Genomic DNA, 22,705 nt, shown 5'->3' with positions numbered 1-22,705 from the left:
CATCGCCACCATGACCTGCCCCGCTCGCCACGGCCACCCCTCGCCCCTATAAAAATAGGCCGCCCCGAGATGATTTCTTCACACTCTCAGCTCCCCCTCTCCCTCTTGAGTATCCTCGCACCTTTCCTCGTCCACATTAGCCACCACGCCGCCGGAATTTCACCGGAATCCGCCGCGGCAGTAGCCAGACGCCGCCGTCAAATTCGTCCACCCCTGGAGCCGCCGCTTGTACCAGGAGGATCGCCGTCGTCGCCAACGTCGCCTGGACCCCCTCCCTCGACCACCGGCGGCCTGGAGCGCTCTCCGACCCCCTACTCCGTCGTGCCAGCCTCGCCCTTCTCGTCGACGACGACGACGAAGCTCGGTCGTCCGATCGCGTTCTGATCCGACGGTCCTCAGCGCCCCGTACCGGTTCGGTGAGTCCCACCCGCTGACGAGTGGGGCCTGCTGTCAGCTGGCCCGCTGCGCTGCTGGGCCGGCCCACTCCCTCTCCCGCTGTGCAGCCCGCTTTGCTTTCCCGCCTAAGCCCCCCAGTTCAAATATGAATTTTCGAAATTTGTTAATTAGTCTCAGATGCTGTTTTCAAAATTTAATAGGGGAAAATCTACCAAACCAAATTGGATAAATTTTATATATTTGGAAACCTTGTTAAATTATCTACAAAACTACACTGGCCCCAACTTTAGTTTTGTTATAGAATTTAAATGATAAAAATAACAAGGCAGGGACTTTTCTGCCTTAGATTAATTCTTAAAAATCAACCAAGAATGCTTTTGAGTTGATTCCAACTCCTATAATTCACATTTCACTTACACTAATTGTTTCTGCAAAAATATACCAAGCTTACCTTGAATGATCATGGCCTAGTTGAATTAAAGGACTTTATGGCTATTTCTAGTCAAAAACATTGTCCAAAACTATTAATAAATCTTAGGGGAATATTTCTCTCATTTAAATCTTGTCATGAACAATTCAAAATAAGCTAGAGACTCTGGTCATTTAGGTCTCATATGAATTGTTGATAATATTAGATCCTTACCATGTTAGAATTAAATGGTATGAGGTGCTACACCTCATTTAAATCATTAGTATGTGGTATTAAACTATATGAGGTGTAGCCTCTCATTGAAATACTTACTCCAAGGGACTCAATGAGAATTAATGACCCATGTAGTAATAATCCATAGGTTCTTATTTAAAAATATTCAAGCATTTTCATAGTAGTAGTTAAATTATTCAAGGCTACTTATTAAATCTTATGAGATGTAGTGATCTCACTTAAATCTTGCCTCAACTAGGTTAATATGGGGTATAGACAATGGTCAATTTTAAACCCATATTAAATTAGTTGATGATATTAAATCATTAATCATGAGTATTAAAAAGGCATGAGGTGGTGTACCTCATTTAAATCACTTCCCAATTAATACCTATGAAGAGGTTGACTTGGGTCAACCTAGGTCATATGACATTAATGGAGGAAATTAAATCTTAATAATATTCAATGAGAGGAAATTATTTTCCTCAAGAAATAAATAGAAACTCTAATTAATATTTATAATGAGAGGAAATTATTTTTCTTAAGAATAACATGAAATCCACTCACCTAATAAGCATGTTGATCGATAGCTTAGTAGGAGTGATTTATGTGTGTGCTTAGTTTAGTACTTAGGCTTTGTGTGGTAATTGTGTGTATTGTACTCGTATTTAGACGCTAGTACCGAGGAGTACACTGAGGAGGAGGAGGACTACTTTGAAGAGGAAGAGAACTTTGATCACTACTCCAACCAAGGCAAGCTATTATCAATGCAAGCTAACCTTCTTGCAAGCTAGACTAACGCAAGCTAATATTCTTGCAAAGTTCAAAGCTCTACTAGAGCAAGGCACACTCCCAATTTATTTTATGCTTCCTGATCCCATCCCAAGTTTTATTCTTACAAGCTTTTACTTTGATTACTATAACTTGCTTTTATAGTTAACTTTGGTCTAGAGATAGAATACTACAAGAGTATCAAATTTAGCCTAGAGCAATAAAAGCTAGATAGCACCCCTCATGACTAGTTGCTAGTGCTAATATAGAAAATTGACTACTCTAGATGGGAACTTGTGAAATGAAATGACTTTGAAAACCTTGGAATGATGAGTCATTCTATTGAAAGATTTTGAAGGTGAATATGACTGGTGAATGACTTGGTGAATTTTACAAAAACCGATGGTTGGGTTCGGATGCGATACCATTCCAATTTTACAAGTACCCCCACAATACCCGATATGGGTAAGGGCTTAACTAGAAATTTATGTGCTTTAGTATGGGTTCCCTCTAAACAAGCGTCATCGGGGTTATGCCGAGGGCTGCCTCTACAAAAGAAATGATGTGATATGACGTGAATGAGGTGAATTGTCCGGCCCAAGCCCTGTGCAGTTCCCAGGCTGACTGTCTGTCTTCACTGGGAGGCCAAGCTCATGGGGAGAGGTGCCTATACTAGAGTATGTAAGTGAAAGGTTATGGTTGGTAGTCCGCATACGGAGTATGATAAATCGAGGCCGATTAACCTCGACGGATTATTGCAAATGTTGTGGCACAAGTGTACGACCTCCGCGAGTGTAGAACTATTCGAATAGCCGTGTCCACGGTTACGGACGATTGGAAAGGCCATACTGTTCCGTCATCAGACCATTTTCAAAAATGTGACAGGTGAAGGGTGACTTGTGATTTGAACTTGAAATGGTGACTTTGACTTGAATTACAACAGAGTTGTGGGAATGACACTAATGTTCCCACTTGAGTTAGTTAGCAAATGAAGAGGCTTTTTACTAAATGCTTATGAAATAAAATTGGCTTTATGCAAATAAACTTAGAGCTTAGCACCCCCTTACTATAGTTGATAGTGCTTACATTAGTATTAGTTTGCGAGTACTTTAAAGTACTCATGGCTTTGTCCGGGCTATTCAAATGGCCGGACTATGAAGGAGAACAGCGAGTACGAGGAAGATGGACAGCGGGACGTCTACGACAACTAGGATCACTCCTGACGTCAACAGTTGCCTGTGGAACAGATGGACCACGATCGCTACTACTTCGCTTCCGCTATGTGTTTTGTAATAGGATCTCTAGATCCACTATGATGTATTAAGACTGGATCATGTGATCCCTCTATGTAAGACAATTATGTGATGTGTTGTGATATCAATCTATTATGTCTCGCAAAAACACTATTCCTGGGATTGCGATGAATGGCATAATAGGCATCTGGACTTAAAAACCCGGGTGTTGACACCCCCCCAGGAACAACAATTTACCCTTCCAACTACTAAGGCGCTTTTGTAATCTTTTTTCCACTATTTTCCATTCAGCGATTGTAAGTCTCCGATAATAAATCGGAATACCCAAATAGTGAATAGGAAATTGGCCTTGCCCACAACCAAACAACTCTGTATACAGAGTTGTATCATTCTGGGCATCATCGAAACAGAACAATTCACTTTTATGGAAATTGATTTTTAATCCCGAAAACTGCTCGAAAGCCGCCAAAATATATTTCAGATTACGAGTTTTTTCGATATCATGATCCATAAACAGAATTGTATTGTCGGCATATTGAAGGATAGATAAACCACCATCAACCAGATGTGGGATCACACCATCAATCTGACCATAAGACTTGGCCCACTCTATGAGTATAGCCAGCATATCCGCTACAATGTTGAACAACATTGGTGATAACGGATCCTCTTGGCGTAACCCTTTTCGTGTTTGGAAATAGTAGCCAGTGTCATCATTTACCCGGATTGCCACACTACCTCCATACACAAAATCATTTATTAAAGCACGCCATTCAGGAGAAAAACCTTTCATCCTGACCATCTGCTGTAAGAAAGACCACTTGACCTTATCATGTGCCTTTTCAAAATCTAATTTTAAAATAACCCCATTTAATTTCTTAGTATGCATCTCATGTACAGTCTCATGCAAAACCTCCACTCCATCGAGGATATTTCTTTCTTGCATGAAAGCGGTCTGTGATGGCTGAACGACATGATCCGCAACCGTATTAAGTCTAAGAGAGTGGATTTGGTGTTTAGATGGGTACGTACGCACCCCGCACCCACTCGCTGTCGTTGGATTTGCTTTTAGATTCTTACTGCCCGGCGGAGATGTTAACAGCGACCTCACGGCGTGGAATATTTTTTTAAGCTAGACGAGCGGTGACAGCTGAGTCAGGTAAAAAATAATAAAACAGCTCGGTCCTTATCCCCTTCCTCCCAATCAATCGTCCCCAACCTCTCGCCCACGAGCCGAGGTAAAAAATAATAAAATAGCACGAGGCCGGATGAGGTACGGCAGCCGCCGTGTCAATCGCCAAAGGAGGAGCGGAGGGTCACCAGCACCGCATGTATCCAGGGGAGGAGCGGAGATTTATTTTTCCTTCCTCTCCAGTTGGGTAATTAGTATCTAATCCAATTTACATGAACGAGAAAAAATAAATCTCCAACGCTAATTAACTAAATACTCTATACTCGCACAAAAAATCAACAAGCAAGTGCTAATTAGTATCTCCGGGAATAATTCATCATTAGATAAAAGAACACCAAACTTGCAAATCCAATAAATTGTTAATTTTTTCCTGTATAGATGAAGACCAAAACGAGTTTCTTCTCCAAAATGCCTGCGTGTTTGCCTGCGAGATCTTCCCCGCTGGTATTTTTCTTCCTTGAGCTTCAGTCTACCAATTCCAAGAAAAGAAGAAAGATCAAAGTAAATCAAATAAAAGAACCAATCTCTCAGTTTACACCTGAAAGGAATACAGAACCGGAGGTTAATCAGGGAGAAAATTACTCACCTAAGATTGAACACAGCTGTTCAGATCGCGCCACCAAGGCAAAGCGAGGGTGGGCCACCTGCTTGCGCGCATGAGGACCTGCTGATGTCCATTCTCCATCGCTGGATCAGGCCCAGCGCCGCCGCCGCAGTCCACCTCCACCGCGATGGCACACTCAGCCCCATGCCGAAACGCGCCAGGTCGACCACGAGGACGAGGGGTTGGCTCGATCCTGACTCCTCCGTACATGGCACTGCAGCTCGTGCGCCAGGACACCTCCTAGCGCCCACGACCCGGACTGCCTCTCTCCCCATCATGGCCGTGCCCAACGCGATGAGGGACGCGGCCGCACCTCCCGAACAATCCACAACCCGCAGCTCCGCTGACCCGATTTGATCCCGTTGTGGCCAAGGATGGAGAGGGCCAAGGAATGAGGAGACGCCAGAAGTTGTTGGGTGGCCTCGTGCGGCTGTCGGCGGTGGAGTAGCTTGGGAGGGCGGCGTCCATGACAGGAGGCATCGGAGAAGACGACCGCGCTCGACGCGTCGGAATCGCAGAAGATGGTGATTATTTGCTCGGCCGGGATGGGCCTGCAGAGGCGGTTGGAGTTGAGGTGGAGGAGCGCCAGGTCGACGGCGGCGCGCGGGGTGCTGCCGGCCAGGGCAGCGCACGGGGGACAGGCGGAGGGCACGGCAGGAGGACCCTCGACGGCCAGCCTGATGGCGGTGGCTCCCCCGGCGCTTTCTCGATGGAGGCGGCCTCCCTCGACGGCCAGCCTGATGGCGGCGGCTCCCCTGGCGAGTTTCCCGGCGGCGGCATTATCTTGATGCGTGACGAGGTTGTTTTGGAGAGAGGGAGTGAGTGAGTGGTGGAGATGAGGGGATAAGATCTTGTATTAGCAGCTTTGCAGTATGACGCGTGACGCCCGCATCCAGCTTTACATTAGCGGCTGATCGTTCCCCACCTCATCACATGCTAACGGCAGAATAGACGGTGTTAGACACGTGTCGGGTAGAAAACGCGTGCTCACGTACCCATGTGATCACCGGGATTCATCCGTTAAGTCTAATGGTGGCCACTTTCGTGAAAATCTTGAAAATTACATTTAAGAGGCAAATAGGTCTATATTGTTGAATCCTTTCTGCCTCATTAACTTTCGGTAAAAAAATTACTTCACCAAAATTTAGACGAAATAATTCTAGTTGTTCTATGTGCAGAGCACTGAACAAATCTTGAAGGTCTGGTTTAATAGTATACTAGAAAGTTTGATAAAACTCCGTTGCAAAACCATCCGGACCCGGTGCTTTGTTGCATTCCATTTGGAAAATAGCCTTCTGAACCTCTTCCTCAGAATAAGGTGCGGTTAGTAAGCCATTTTCTTCCATAGAAACTTGGGGTATGTCATCCGTTAAGTCCTCGTTAAGAGAAAAGGAACTTTCCTCCGGAGGACCAAACAGACCTTTATAATAATTGGTAATGTAGGATTTGAGTTGCTCATGGCCTTCAATCAACCCTTCATCTTGAGTAAGAGAGTGGATACGTTTTTTTCGATGTCTCCCATTGGCTAAGCCATGGAAATATGGCGTATTTGAGTCTCCTTCCAATATGAATTGGGCTTTGGAACGTTGATACCATTTGAGTTCCTCTTCGCAAAGAAGACTCGCCATCTGCGCATTGGACAGATTCTTAAGTTCAATCTCATGCGGGGACAGCGGTCTTACCTCAGCTACAGCCTCTAGCTCATCAATCACATTTGATAAGCGAGTCTTCTCTTTTTTAAGGATACCAGCCATATGGGCAGCCCAACCAGAGAGATGTTTGCGCATTGCGCGCATCTTATTATTCCATCTCAAACATGGAGTGCTACCCCGGACCGGTCTCTCCCAAACCGTCTTAACCATCTCATGAAACCCCTCTCGATGTATCCAGCCAAGTTCAAATTTGAACGGTCGTTTACAAACAGGCCGGGGATTCCCAGTAGTTAGGAGGATAGGAGCATAGTCAGACAATTTTTCAATACGTTCTAGTGCACGGACTGACACCATAGGGTATTTATCTTCCCATTCGGTATCCATCAGCACGCGATCTAGTTTTTCGTATGTGGGTTCAGGCAAGCTGTTGGCCCAAGTAAACTGTCGACCGGACATAAACACCTCTCTTAAGTCAATGCTATCAATGACAGCATTAAATAAGATCGAAAGGCCAATGTCCATCAAAAAAGACCTTTACTTTTCTCGTGAGGAAATCTCAACAAATTGAAATCCCCTCCGATCAAAATCGGATGGGGATTATCTTTTGTAAGATTTACCAACTCACATAAAAATTCAGCCTTAAAAGCGTCTTGGGCGGCACCATACACAGCAACCAGACTCCAAATAAAACCGTCGGCTTTATTCTGAATATCGAGTTTAATGTGGTACTCTCCATCAGAACTAACTAAAACAATCATGGTGTCTATGTGGATGCTAAGTAAAATGCCCCCGGACCTACCACGAGGCGAGCGAGAAAACCACTGAAAGTTAATCCCACCGGACAAACGGTCGAGAAAACTCTGTGAAAAATTCCGCCTACCCGTCTCTAATATAGCAATAAAATCTAAATCATAATCTCTACAACCATCGGCAATGTGAGAATGCTTAGCCAAATCACCAAGACCTCTGCTATTCCGAAACATGTCATTCATTGAGAAACTATTTTAGATTTAGTATTCTTGCCATATCAACGAGATTTCTTTCCAGCCGACGATCGAGAACCACATGCAGAAGCTTTTAGATCATAAACTGAACTAAGCTCTGAGTGTTCTAAATCGAATTCTGTAATATTACCATTTATAGTCGAGAGAAGCTGAGCATCTAGGATGTCATCCTCTTCATCATCGTCTACCATGGTAGTTTCAAACCCAGTGGAGTCATTCGGAACAACCGTTAAACGGTCAAGCTCCGTCTGTCTCAACACATTAGCCGAAATCGAAATCTCATCCGACCGACTACCCAACAAAACACCTAGACTACTCAAATTCGAAGAAATACGAGAATCTGAAAAATAAGTAAAAGACTTGGTTGATTGTTTAGTACCAGCAGTGTCGAGGTTCTTTTCCGCCTTGCGCCGCATGGCTCTCTGCATGACATCCTCATCCGTAGCCCCCGCCCCATCCTAGGCAAGTGCATACCTCCCACTCCGCCTCACCGTCGGCTGAACAACAGGAGGAGGGATAGCGGGAGGAGGCTGTTGCAAGGTGGAGACCGGCAATGGATAAGTCGAACACGATGAAGAACCCGTCGAAGCAGGAGAAGAGACTGGCGATACAGGGGTAGAAGGCGGTGTAGCACCCAATACCGAACCAGGCTGTGGCGAGCCCTCCACGCAGGCAAAGACGGCGTCGACGATGGAGCTTCAGCCACCCCATGGGGGGCGGGCCAGCTCCCCGACTCAGCATGTCCCTCCGCCCGTGGAGGCGGTACCGCCGACCCAAGTAACCCGTCCGCCCGTATAGGCGAGACCTCTAGGGTCCGCTGCACCTCCTCGAAGTCTGCGCCAGTCCGGCGCGGTTGTGCGTCGACCGTAGGCACCTCCTCCAGCCCCGCGCCACTCTGGCGCGGTTGTGCATCGTCGTCCGTGAGAGCCTCCTCCAAGACCGCACGGCGCGGCTGTGTGTCGTCAGCCGTGGACGCCATCGACAAAGGCTACAACTGCGTCACCGTGGCCGGCTGCTGCAGGTGCGAGAGCGCCGTGGCCGGCTGCTCCGTGGCCTGCTGCTGCACGTGCGAAGGCCCTGTGGCCGGCTGCTGCACGTGCGAGAACGCCATGGCCGACTGCTGCAGTTGTGTGGGCGTCGAGGCCGGCTGCTGTAGCTGCGTGGTCGGCGACGACACAACAGGCTGCACCTCATGCCGTGTCGGAGTCGTGGGGAGTGGCTGCGCCATCGGCTGCGGCGCGTCCCATCCATGCACCAATTTCGTCTGTGTTGAAGTAGAAGACGAAATCGGTGCCCCTGCTGCGGGCTCGGTGAAGCAGACCGTGGAAAAGGCGAGGAAGCTGGTCTAGTGTGTCCCTGCATGAATGTCCAAACTCTAGACGGAGAGGAGGCCCAAGAAGACGTCGGAGGCGAAGCGACGAGGTGAGGAGACTCCGCCCTAGCACGAGCCACGATCTCTCACCCTCTGTCCGTCATCGGTGAGTGGTTGTACGGAGTCAAAGCCACATGCGCAACCGGCACCGCTGAAGCACCGGAAGTATGCGTCGGAGGATGTCCATCAACATCCATATTAGCTGCCTCCGGCGCAGCGTCCGTTGTAGCATCATCAAACCTCTCCTCCTCAAAACCGTGAGAATCATCATCATCACCTCCGTACTTCCAGAAAAAAGGACGGAACCGAGGGTCTGGCTTAAACCCAACTGCCTCTCGACGAAAACGAAACATGTAACCATTAAGTTGTAACAGTGCAACCACCTCCATGCAGCCATTATCTTTCTCCAGAGCTGTAGGGTCACGCATAGCCACAAGAATACGAATAATCCCCTGGCTCCGAAGGGAAAACAAATCAACATCAAGAGTGGTACCAATAAGAGAACCCACAGCCCAGAGACCTAAGAAGTGTCGAACAGAGTTAGGTACGCCGTCAACATGCACCCAAACCGGCTCCATAACAAACTCCGGAATAACATCCTGATGTACCCAAGAAGAAACTAGAGTCTGTGCACTAATCTTGGGCACGCTCATCTGCATACCATCTATCCTCGACAAATCTTCAGCTGTAGGAATGCCAATAAGAAATGCATTAACACCATGAGGCACCGCCTCCCACTTCCATGTGGGATTCCCGGGACACATACGGGCCATAAGACTCTGAATATCTGCTGTTGTGACAACCCCATCTCCAGACATCTGCACCTAGAGGGGCCGTAGTTGGGGAACCACTTCGCGGTCTAGGTGTTGTGAATGGTGATTATTGTTTCCAGCTGCTGCAAGTGGTTGATTGCTTTGTCAGGGCTATTTTTTTCTTAACAATTTAGGTGTGTGCCATTAATATTTAGATTAACACTTAACGTTATGCTGTTAGAGTAGTTAGTTAATTGGTATCATGTTAATGTTATAGGAGTATAATTTTATCGAAAAAGACTCAAGTTAGGGGTCACTAAAATCTTTGTACTCTACAACCAAAAAAAAACCTGGAGAACATGTCAACCCTAACCGAAGAAACTGTCAACCCTGAAACTGAGTATAACGTCGACGGCAGGGGAAACAACAATGTGCCAAACGTTGTCTTTTATCATGCTTTAAGCATCCCTGTCATTCACCAGCTAATGCCGGCATGCCGCCACCAACCTACAGCTTCTTCCACTTGGAAATCACCACATGAATCCATTGACTAGGTCGCTATCTCTACCTTATAAATACATTCGAAATAGCACTTATCCTGCAAGCCATACAGCTACAGCCTACGTACGAGTCGATCTGCAACTAACTACGAGAAACAGAGAGGCTGCCATACACACAAGCATCACTATATACCCGATGGCTTCCCGGCAAGTGCTGCTCCTTGCTGCCGCTGCCATTGCCGCCGCCTTCCTTCTAGACCCGGCCTCGGCCGAAGTTTTAACTGTCGGGGATGCCGCCGGCTGGACTCTCAAATACCCGGCCACCTGGACTGAGGGCAAAACCTTCGTCGTCGGCGACAGCCTAAGTATGTTTTGCGAGCACGCACCTTCGATCCGCAACTCTCTTAGTTAGAACTCGTACCGGAATGTGCTAACATCTTTGCGTTTGTTCGCAGTGTTCATGTACCCCCTCCGACAAGCACAACGTGATGGAAGTGACGGGCGCGGACTTCAAGGCCTGCAACGTGACGGGGAACGCGCTTGGCACCTGGAGCTCCGGCAGCGACGCCGTGCCGCTCGACAAGGCCGGGAGGAGGTGGTTCGTCTGCGGCGTGGGCAACCACTGCACCCAGGGCATGAAGCTCCTAGTCGTCACCGCCAACTCCGCCGCACAGGCCCCGGCTGCGCCGCCATCCTCTTCGGCCTCGTTTGTCAGCGGAGCGGTTTCACAGGCGATGGCAGCCGCCGGCGCCGTAGCCGCAGCCGCGCTCATGTTCTGAGCGTTAGTTCTTGACAGTTGATACGGTCGTCGATTGATCGGCACGTGCTTGTCCTGGATCGATGACCGATGTGCTGGGCCTGCGAGGAGTACTTTTTTTTTTCTTTCGGTTGGATTGTTATCACTAGCTCGTATGCGTTTGAGGTAGCTAACCTCAAGTAAGTTTGTATCGTCTCTGCGGGTAAATTCCTTCATTCAATGGAGTACTTTGTTCGGTCAGCTTCAGTTGAGTTCACTACGCCACGGTAGGGTTTTAGGGGCACATTCTTATGGGCATATTTTCTATGTGCCCTAAAAATTTACAAATCAAGGCATATATTTTAAGTGCCCTTATAGGATATACAAATTATGGCACATTTTGGATGTGCCCTAAAAAGTATAACTTTTAGGGCATATTTTGACGTGCCCTAAATGGTATGACCTATTAGGCCTCGTTCGGTGACAGAGTATTTTTGTGTTTTGAGGAGTGTTTTAAGAGGTGTTTTGGGTGAAAACATCAACCACCCAAAACACTACCTAAAACACTAGAAAACCTGTTTGACACAAAACACTTGTCAAAACACTCGTTTGGAACACTCGTTTTACAAACTAGTGTATTCAAGTGTATTCAACACAGATGGATAAAAAGACAATCTTTTTTGATAGTTTAAACTACTCCATCCATCCCGAAAAAACCTACACGGACTCTTCACACATTCAATTTTACGAAAATACCCCTCCCTAATTCGATTTTACGAAAATACCCCCACCACTAGCACGCCACCCTATCTCTCTTCCACCATCACACGCCGCTTGGATTCCACCACCGGGAACCACTTGAGCTCCCGTTGTTGTTCTGAAGACGGTTTGACAATTACGTCTTATGAACTGTCCCTCATCTATGTTTACCATGCAACTAAAAAATAACTTGGCAGTACGAGTAAGCATAAGAAAAAGTGGGATAAAATAATAAGAGGGAGACAATCATGGAGTACCCATGTTCAAAGAATCACAACTACACAAGGAGAGAACTCATAGATTTCTGGATTCCTATTTTGTAGACATCAAAAAGTCCAATAGAAAGATCCTGGGAAGCCAGAGCACGCCATGTAGTTAATAAGACCCAGTGCTTCCCATCGACACCAAGATAAATGGAGTTCGTGGAATATGACCACAGGCCAGTGAACGAATGGCAATTCCTAACAGAGTGGAGAGAGCAAATAGAAGTCAGTACCAGACATTGAACACCAGACACATCATAATCAGATAATTCTATTGCATTTTATCTATTTCTAAAATGCCTAAATCTAAATATCCGTACCAAGTGCAACAGTACGCCCAGCCGGGTCACCACCACCCGCTGCCGTGGCGCCTCCGTCGCCATGGAGATCCTGCTCCTCTGCCGGCAGCCCCGTCTCCCCTCCGCCTCACCACCATCCGCAGCAGGGCCCCCGGCCGCCATGGACAAAAAAGGCCGAAGTTTTCTCCAAAGGATCCTAGGCTAGGTTTTCTGTTGGGGTGCGATTTGGTGGTTCCACACGGTGGAATAGAGAGAGGAGGATGAGGGGTTCCTGGGGGGTGGTCGGCGGGGCAGGGGGTCGCCGGAGTTCGCCGGGATCTGGCCGGCGCCGGAGGTTGGGTTGGTGGAGGAAGCGGAGGAGTGGGAGCCGTCTCGCACCGCCAAAACGCGAGGGGGGTGGGGTGTTTTGATTCCACCCCGGCCCGACGTGTTTTGGGGTGTTTCTTGGGCCTTAACCCGGCTGAAACCGGTTTGCCGAACGACCCAGAAGCGTTTTGGCGTGTTTCAGAGTGTTTTAACCGGGCCCGAGTTTTACACCTTGAAACACTACAAACCCTCTCACAAAACACTTGCACCGAACAGGGCCTTAGGGTACAAATCCATGTGCCGTAAATAGTTTTCGGGGCATATATTCTATGTGCCCTCATAGGTATACCTATGAGGGCACATATCCAATGTGCCCTAATAGGTATATCTATGAGGGCATAAATCCATATGCCCCTAATAGATATGATGGCACATTTGTGATGTGCCCCCAAAACAATAAAGCACCAACAGAGGAAACACAGATTAATAGTTATAGACCAAGTTCAGAGCAGGAACTAATTAAGTCTATTACAGACCAAGTTTAGATTACTAATAAACTACATCACACAGATGGACTACTTAGCTATTACAGACCAGATTCTATTTATATATTACAAAACATACTTAGCTACTACAATCCAAAGTACTTACTAGCAACTGGAATATAGAAAACTAATCTTAACTAACTTGCAAAAGCAGTAGAGAATGTCTTCATTATTTGCTTCATGGATTCATTATCTCGACAAAGTCAAGTATAATGGCTTCATCCTTGCATATGAGAAATGGAACGCACAGGATATATTAACATTTGTTTGTAAGGTGATTTTCAGGTTTATTTATGTACATCTTATAATTTCAGGTACCTGGTTTCTGTAATTGACCTCTATGCCGCCAATGTGCCGTTTTGGCTTATTTTAACTTTTCATGTTGCATGTAGAACATTTTTCAGCGTGATGCATGTTTTTTTAAATTATCTTGTGTTATTTTTCTTCTAATCATTTTTGATATTGTACTAATCTATTCAATATCAGAGGACCAAAGAAGAATTTGAGCATGTATAAACAAATTATGTGCATGACGCCCTTCCTTTCTCCTTAATTATTGATTGTTAGCTTGTCCTCTAAAATTTGCAGATTTTGATACCCGAATTCAAGATTGATCTTTTTTTTTGTTCTAATATTTGCAATTTATTAGTCCTACAATATAAGTATGGTATATATTTTTTATGGGATAAGTATGGTGTATTATTATCTATGAGGCTAGAATCCTCTTTTCTAATTGTGCTATTATTATCTATGGGATAAGTTTGTTTACGAACCGTTTTTCCTCGTATGCTCTTGAGAGGCGGCGGCGGGCGATCCAATCTTCCCAATCTCCGACCAGGGCGTTGGGCCTGGTTTCCTCTTCCTCGGCTTGCCGCTCTGGCGGCGGCATGAGGGAGGGGGAACCTCGTTCCTCCGTTCTGGCCTAGTAGTTAGGGTTAGTTTTTGTCTCCTATGGTGCGTCGTTGTGGTGGTGGGAGCGGCGCCCGGGCAAATAAATCTGCCACAACTCCACTCCCACACCGGCGGCGTCCTTCACGACGGCGTCTCGGAGTTGTTGGCAACGTGTGCTTGTCGATCTTTCAGGTCGGCAGCTTGGTCTTCTCGCCGTTCTTCGGATGCGGCGAGATGCATTTCTCGACGTGTCACTGGCGTTTGTCGTTGTCCACGACGGCGCTGGGGGCCGGGGCGAGGTGGTTCTTCTGGAGCGAAGATGTTGGTCCGGAGGTGGTGGTTATGCCGTTCTTCTCCGACTTCGTCGATGGGAGGCGGCATATATTGGTCCAAGACAGCACGGGGACTTCCCCCGGTCGACGTGCCACAGCGACATGTGCCTCGGCGCTTGCAGGCGAGCTGTTCATCGACTCACAAAGCCTCGTTGGCGATGGTGCTTTTTTGGATCTTGGAACGGTGGAGGCTCGGCGTCTCTTCTTGCGTTCGTCTCGGCGGCGTTGGAATTGAACGGTGGCCGCTGGCTACGGTGGTTGCAGGAAACCCTAGGGATCATTTTGTATTTCTCGATCTTTTAGAATTTTATCTGCAAATTCAGGATAATCATTTATCCATGTTTGTCTTTTAGTTTCCACATGTGTTGCTTCATGTAACTTGGTGTTTGATTAATGAAATACTACCTCCGTTTCAAGGAATAAGGCGCCCTCGTTTTACGAGCTTTTTGTTTGACCAAGAATTACTTCAAATAGGTCAAGATTGTTTGTATGAAATCAGTATCATTAAAAAGTTCTTTTCAATACGAATCCAACGATACTAATTACATATAATATAATCAATATTTTGTTGCTTAATTTTTCTGGTCAAAGTTCGTCTTGGAAAACGCGTGCGCCTTATTCCTTGAAACGCCTTATTCCTTGAAACGGAGGTAGTACGTGGTTACTCTCAAAAAAAAAAGATCCACGTCACCACGCATACGAAGACGCAGACGCAGTCCCCACCCAGCCTCCCTCCCTCCTCAACAAACCGGACGAAGATTCAGTGACCGGCCTACATCAAGTCTCAGAGCATCCCCACTCGTTGACGCTTACCACGCCCAAATCCGGCGAAATTTTCGTCCGGATTAGAGGAAGATTTGGCGTGGGGAGGAGTAGTTTCCCAGTCGTGTGCTCCCCAAGCGGCGTTTCTCGGGGAAAAAGAGGATGGCTCGGGGAATCCGGACGAAAGAGGAGACACGTGGGCGTGGGCGGTTGGTTTAGCTTCATCCGGAGTCCCGGGAGACCCCGGGAAACCGAGGATGGCATGGGGAGTCCGGACGAAAATAGGCTCAAATCCGGACCAAAACGAGGAACCGGAGGCCTGACTGGGCCGTTTTTCGCCGTCCGGATGAAAAAAAGTGGCCGTGGGGGCTCTGTGGGGAGACGAGTGGAGATGCTCTCACACCGTAACTGGACCTAACATCCACCTCACATTCACCTCAACAAATCGGACGAAGATTCAGTGACCGGCCTACATCAAGTCATACCGTAACTGTAACTGGACCTCACATCCACCTCACATTCTCCATCCAACGGCTCCAATTAAGCAATTCTAAAATTTTGCCAAATTTGTCTTTTCTGCTGCGCCTAAAATATAAAGTATTTTTCATTGAATTTTTTTCATACTTACAACATGATTCGTTGGCAACATGTACATTTTTAGTTTTAATTTTTTTGATGATTTTGAATTTTGGTTTTTGAAAATCATCAAAAAATTCAAAACAAAAAATGTACATGTTGCCAACGAATCATGTTGTAAGTACGAAAAAGTTTCAATGAAAAATATTTTGTATTTTAGGCGCAGCAAAAAAGACAAATTTGGTAAAATTTTGGATTCACTTTATTGGAGCCATTGGATGAAAAATATGGGGCGGATGGAAGATCCAGTCACGGTGTGACTTGATGTAGGCCAGTCACTAAATCTTCGTCCCAACAAATCCCCACCCAGATCTCCTCCGCCGCCCATCCACTGCTAGCCGCGCCGCCGCCCATCCTCTGCTAGCCGCGCTGCCGCCGTCGTCGCCGCCTCGCTCGAGGCGGCCGCCGCCTCTCCGCCTCCCTTCTTGTATAGAAACGCGCAGCCGCAAGCGGGCGGAAGCCTCTTCGTCTTCCACCTCCTCCTCCACCCGCTCCTCCAAGCGCTCCCGACCCAACCCTAACCCTAGCTCCACCGCCGCCACCCCAAGCCCCGTGCAGCCCACTCCACGCGCCCGCTTCGCCTCCGCCTCTGCCTCTGCCGCCACCCCCAACCCTCCCGCCCCTCAGCCTCCCATGGACTTCCCGGCCGACAACAACCCCCCGCCGCCGCGGCCGCGCCTCCAACGCCGACAAAGGCAAGGAGCAGCAGCAGCAGGAGCCCTCCGAGAGCTCCCGCCCGCGTGAGGCCGAGCGGATGCTGGGCCTCAGCTTCGACGGCATGGACGACGACGACGACGCGGCGGGGGGCCTTCCCCCACGGCTTCACGTTCGACAGCAGCGCGCTGCAGGGGCTGATGAGGAAGCTTGGGGCGGGCCTGGACGACATGCTCCTGGCGTCCGCGCTCTCCGCCGCCGCCGCGTCCTCGTCCATGACCGGGCCGCAGGGGACGCGGATGAAGAGCATGCTCGCGGGGCTTCGCGCCGACGGGGAGGAGGGGCGGCAGGTGGAGGCGCTGGCGCAGCTCTGCGAGATGTTGTCCATCGGCACGGAGGACTCGCTTGCAGGGTTCTCGGTGGACTCGTTCGTGCCTGTTCTCGTGGGGCTGCTCAACCACAAAACCAACCCCGACATCATGCTGCTGGCGGCGCGGGCTCTCACCCACCTATGCGACGTGCTTCCGTCGCCGTGCTCTTCTGTTGTGCATTACGGTGCAGTCGCATGCTTCTGCGCCCGGCTCCTCACCATCAAATACATGGACCTTGCGGAGCAGGTGGACATTTGCGTAGTTGCTTTCTATAGTACATGCTTCTTCTTTGTCGTGTTGCCCTGATCCATATCATTACTTAGCGAACCATCCTTGTTATTGTGTGCATGATTATTTTGTCTGTACAATCTTAACATACACATCACACACATTTACAATCTTAAGGGTTGCAAGCCATTTATAATATTTGGACTTACTGATGAGTAGTTAGATATATAACTTTGGCTTTTCCCATTTGATTGCTAGAATGAACATATGTATTTGCGCAGATGCTAAGATTCCTGTATCCGGTTTCTGGCTTTGTTTTTTGTTTTTTTTTTTGCCTTTCTATCATGTTGATATGGTATGGCCTGATGATAGTCTTCTTGGGTCTGATTCAAAACTGTGCATTTAAATGTCATTTGCTTGGAAGTGTTTCAAATCCTCTGTGATCCCTTGGTGCTATTGAAGTTAGTTGAGGGTCTGCAATAGGTAACTGATCAGTCTACCACTATCAGCACTATCACTTAGGACGCTTGAATTACTTTGTTTGCTTTTGATATTGGAATGCTTTGGTGGCGCTTTAGATTCATGAGTTCCCTTGTCTCGTACTGTTGTTTTAAATACTGCACAAATGTTGTCTCGTACTATGACAGAGTGTTCTACTTTTAAAAAATAATAATATTACTCACTGTTGTTTTCTTTGGTGGAATGTATACAGAGAGTTGCGTTATCTACAGCTGCTAATATGTGTAGGAAGCTTCAAAAGATACGGTTTGTATACGCCTCCTAGGAGGGTTACATCCGTAGAGCAGATACTATCTTGTTATTTTTAAGTGATAACTATCCTGGTGGACTTTGCTCAGTATATGATAGGTTCCCTAGCTGAAATTGCGAGTGGAAGGAGACTCTTTGCGGATAACTATGATCAAAAGACTAAGGAGACAAAGATGGGTATAATGCAGGTGACACCTGAAGTTGCTCAATGGCTTGGCAGGTACTCAACATGCCTGGTTAACTTAATTTTACCATCTTCCTTGCTCATCTGTGTTCTTACACTCAACTACTTGTTTTCATCACTTTTGTTAAGGGAACTCGGATACAAGAATTATGACATTGAACTTGAAGAAAATATGGATTTGCTCTAGGCCTTTCATAAATGTCTACTTTGGTGCTGCTTACGCGAAGTGTCCCTTCTCATGCGATGAAAAGTATGTATTTGTTTCGTAGCTTGTGCTTGTTACATTTAACTGGCAGTATTGTCTTATATATTTCTACTATTCCCTCCGATCAATAATAAGTGTGGGGCTTTTAATTTTCTTTAATTTTTGTTATCAATATAGTTTGTGGGACTGATTATGTCTTCTATTTTTCTATGCTTCCCCAAAAAATATTGTAAGATCAAGAAGAAATCCAAAAGATGCTGCTGATTTTTTGTCCAGTCATCATGAGCTTCCTACAGAAATAGATACAAATTTACATCCTGGTGAGCTCATCTAAACCCATGACTCCCGAATCTGTCTCCATTTTTTAGACTGCCTTTTTGTGTATTTCTTTCGACTTCTGGATATTCTTAAGAACTACGCATATGTTGGAGTTGCAGATGAAGTTTTCGCTTTGATACAGCATAATTCCCACTTATACCTTGTGAATGTGGTAATGTTAAGTCCTATATGTTGATCACTAGTATTACTATCTATGCCTTGTATACCTAAGCTAAAAATTTCGTTTAAAGTAATATTTGGTCATTGTCATCTAATGATGCACCATGTGTAACCAACCACCCCCCTCCCCCTCCAAGTAGACCCCCCCCCAGTAGAATATGGTAGATATTTCGTTTTTTCAGTAGGCATTTACATGGTTTATTCATCTCAAGGAAAAAACAATTGTTTCTAGCTGATTATGTGTCTTATGTTAACTTCACATTTTCTATTGTTATTTCTTTCAATTGTGAAGGCTAGAATTTGTTTTCTGTCTTATTTTCCCAAATTCTAAGTTGAGTTAAGAATTTTATTCTCTTCGTTGTCCTTGATATTTGATAGAACCCGTGCTAGTATCTTATTCATAGCACTAATCCGTTAATTGAAGAGTAAGAATTACATATTGATCTATGTTCCAATTTGACCTTACTATGTAGTTCTTGATCTATGTTCCAGTTTGACCTTACATATGTTAGTGTTCTTACTAGAGGTGGACCTGGAGGGTTTCCTATTCCAATAGAAGTACATGCTCATGACCCTCTCCGTTATGTAGGCGATATGCTGGGCTGGCTGCATCAGGTGCTTTCTTGCTCTTATCCATATTATAGGAACCAATATGCAGTGAGGTAATAAGTGTTTGCTAAAAAGAACTTCCCAAATAACATGCATGCAGATGCACCGTTCACCTGTAACTTGAAGATGTTTCTTTAGTTGGCCTTTATACTCGTCTACCTCTAATGTTTGAAGGCACTAGCATCTGAAAGAGAGCTTATAGCTGGGAAGCTTGATCCTGAGGCAGTGACAGTGGTCTAGCTATTAGTCGTCAACTCATCATTTTGTACGATTCATCCAAAGGAGAATCTGATATTACTTCTCTGACATTTCTTGAACTTCTAATGTGGAATGTGTACTGTGTGTACTGCCCACCATATTAGTTGACATCTCTGTAAACTCTGTGATAAGGGGTGGCCCGACCTTCTCAGTAAGCAACGGTGGTGATGATGATCACGGGATGATAGCAGCGGAGGAACACGACGATGTAGTGGATGATAACTTGTATGACGCAACGAGATCTCTCGATTGGTCCCTGTCGCCAATGCTCGCCAATGCAACAGCTCTCAACCCTGCAAGATATTCGCAACTCCACACACTTGCGCACGTAGCCGCCGATCACGAAGCGGTAAGTTGCAACCGTCTAATTCCCAATGGAACAGCAGATCACACAAGACTTAAACAGGATCTACACAATATCCAAGCAATATGGTGTAGGGAATTCAATAGTTTTGCGAGCAAACAACTAAGAACTAGGGTTTATCTTAAACGTGGTCTAAAGCGACTAGGGGGTCGTCCAAGGCACTTATATAGGCGTCGGGACGAGTTACGGTCGAAAGATACAAGTAAAACCGACCCGAATAGATCCGGTCGAGACAGATTCGGACCCAGTCCGGTCTCGGGATCCGGTCGACCAGGCTGTGGGCCGGCCGGTCCGGTCGTGGTCCGGTCAACCGTGCGGCAGCAGGAAGCTGCGAAGTTTCCGGTTTCGCCGTGACGAGGTGCTCCCTCCGGTTAGCGGCCGGTCAGCCGGGCCGAGGACCGGACGGCCGGCGTGGGGCCGGTCGGCCGGGTTACGGGCCCGGCTCGGACTTCTTCTTCTCCTCTCGCGCATTCCTCCCGCTCCTCCTCGCGCGTCTTGAGATATCTTCATGTCCGGCTCACGTGTCCGGCTTCACGTCCATCTTCACGTCCAGTCGCTCCTCTCCTCCTCGTGCGATGTTTGTCTCCTCTTCATACACGATGATACATAAGTAATAGGACTTAGGCGGTATAAAGTTCTCATCAATCAAGGTATCGTTTAGGAACAAGTTCACTGTTGTTTAAGTAGCTTCGCACGAGCTCGTGTCATTGGTCCAATCCCGACTTCATTGGACTTGAGCTTCACGACGGAGTTCATCTTCGGTTGGTAATGACGGAGGTAGTAGTGAGGTAGGGATGTCCTCATCATCTCCCCCCTTCAAAAGGCGTCGACCCCGACGCTCCAAGGTCTTCTCCAGTCATATGGTGTCAAATCGAGCAACATTGAAAGAATTACCGACACCAAACTCATCCTCTGGAAGATCTATCGAGTATGCATTATCATTGATCTTGGCAAGCACTTTGTAAGGACCATCACCACGAGGCTTCAACTTAGACTTCCTCAGCTTCGGGAACCTATCCATGCGAAAATGTACCCAGACCAAATCACCAGGCTTGAACAACATCTCCTTGCGCTTCTTATTCATCCTTGCAGCATTGCTCTTGCATTTCTTCTCAATCAACTCTTTAGTCTTCACATGAATCTTATTCATAAAATCTGCCCTCTTGGATGCCTCCATATTAACTCTCTCATGTATGGGCAAAGGCAACAAGTCAAGTGGAGTAATGGGTTTGAAACCATACACCACCTCAAAAGGACATAGCTCTGTGGTAGAATGTACCGCCCGTTGTAAGCAAACTCCACATGCGGCAAACACTCTTCCCACTCCTTCGAGGTTCTTCTTGATCATGGATCTCAACGAGTTGTGACAATGTTCTATTCACCACTTCGGTTTGACCATCGGTTTGGGGATGACGAGTAGTGCTAAATAGCGGCTTTGTCCCCGGCTTCCTCCAAAGCGTCTTCCGAAGTAGCTCATAAACTTCACGTCACGATCGAAACAATAGTCTTTGGGACTCCATGTAGACGTACAATCTCCACCGAAAAACGAGGTTAGTAATATGCGACGCATCGTCGCTCTTGTGGCGAGCAATAAAGTAGGACATCTTAGAGAATCTATCCACTACCACAAATATAGAATCATGGCCTCTCTTAGTACGCGGCAAACCCAACACAAAATCCATACTAATATCCTCCCATGGTGTAGTAGGTGCCGGTAAAGGAGTATACAAACCGTGAGGCTTCGGCTTGGACTTGGACTTGTTGCAAGTAATGCATCTCCTCACATATCTATCCACGTCCCGCCTCATCTTTGGCCAATAAAAGTGGTCGGCTAGCATGAGTAGTGTCTTCTCACGCCCAAAGTGACCCATCAAACCTCCGGCATGTGATTCTCGCAATAAGAGCAAACACACGGACGATTCCGGAACACATAGTTTGTTAGCCCTAAACAAGAACCCATCATGTATGTGATATTTTTCCCATGCTTTACCAAGAGCACATAAGCGATATGGTTCGAGCAAAATCATGATCGATGGCATACAAATCACATAGTATCTCTAAACCGGGAATTTTAACATCAAGTTGAGTTAATAGCATATTCTTCCTAGATAGAGCATCAGCAACAATATTATCTTTTCCCTTCTTATGCTTACTAATATATGGAAAAGACTCAATGAACTCAACCCACTTAGCTAGACGCTTATGCAAAGTAGATTGGGCTTTCAGGTATTTCAAAGCTTCATGATCAAAATGTATGATAAATTCTTTTGGCCACAAATAATGTTGCCAAACCTCAAGAACTCTAATTAATGCATACAATTCTTTATTATATATAGGATAGTTCAACTTAGCACCAGAAAGTTTTTCAGAAAAATATGCAATTGGGCGACCCTCTTGCATCAACACACCACCAATTCCAATACCACTAGCATCACATTCAATCTCAAATTGCTTATTGAAATCAGGAAGTGCAAGCAACGGTGCGAAGTTAACAATCTCTTAAGTTCATCAAAAGCATGATCTTGAGGTCGCGCCCACTCAAAAACAACACCCTTTTTAGTCAAATCATTCAAAGGTGCGAGCAATAGTACTAAAGTTGGGCACAAATCTGCGATAAAACCCAGCTAGACCATGAAAACTTCTAACTTGACTCACATTCATGGGAGTAGGCCAATTTTGAATAGCTTCAATTTTAGACACATCAACTTCTACTCCATGCTTAGAGACAACATAACCCAGAAATATGACCTTATCTTTGCAAAATGTGCACTTCTCAAGATTACCATAGAGTTGATTATCACGCAACACTTGCAAAACATGTCGAATATGTATAATATGATCGAGATTCATTGCGGCTGTAGATTAATATGTCATCAAAGTATACAACCACAAATTTAC

The 22,705-nt window shown here is 46.4% G+C and overlaps 1 long non-coding RNA gene across 2 annotated transcripts; it reads left to right on the top strand.

Annotated features, from left to right (window-relative positions):
* The first annotated feature begins 16,718 nt into the window (after positions 1-16,718).
* On the top strand, positions 16,719-19,541 carry LOC124680923. 2 transcript variants are annotated; one of them, XR_006995630.1, is made up of 6 exons: positions 16,719-16,939; positions 17,634-17,909; positions 18,003-18,123; positions 18,313-18,398; positions 19,101-19,191; positions 19,286-19,541. It is a non-coding gene; the product is annotated as an uncharacterized LOC124680923 (long non-coding RNA). The 2 variants fall into 2 exon arrangements; XR_006995629.1 differs by lacking the exon at positions 16,719-16,939 and having other exon boundaries at positions 17,292-17,909.
* The last annotated feature ends 3,164 nt before the right edge of the window (positions 19,542-22,705 follow it).

The sequence above is a fragment of the Lolium rigidum genome, unplaced genomic scaffold, assembly GCF_022539505.1.
Source record: "Lolium rigidum isolate FL_2022 unplaced genomic scaffold, APGP_CSIRO_Lrig_0.1 contig_30539_1, whole genome shotgun sequence".
Taxonomy (NCBI): domain Eukaryota; kingdom Viridiplantae; phylum Streptophyta; class Magnoliopsida; order Poales; family Poaceae; genus Lolium; species Lolium rigidum.
Note: the sequence above shows the minus strand (reverse complement) of the source record. Positions and strands in the feature narration are given on the sequence as shown.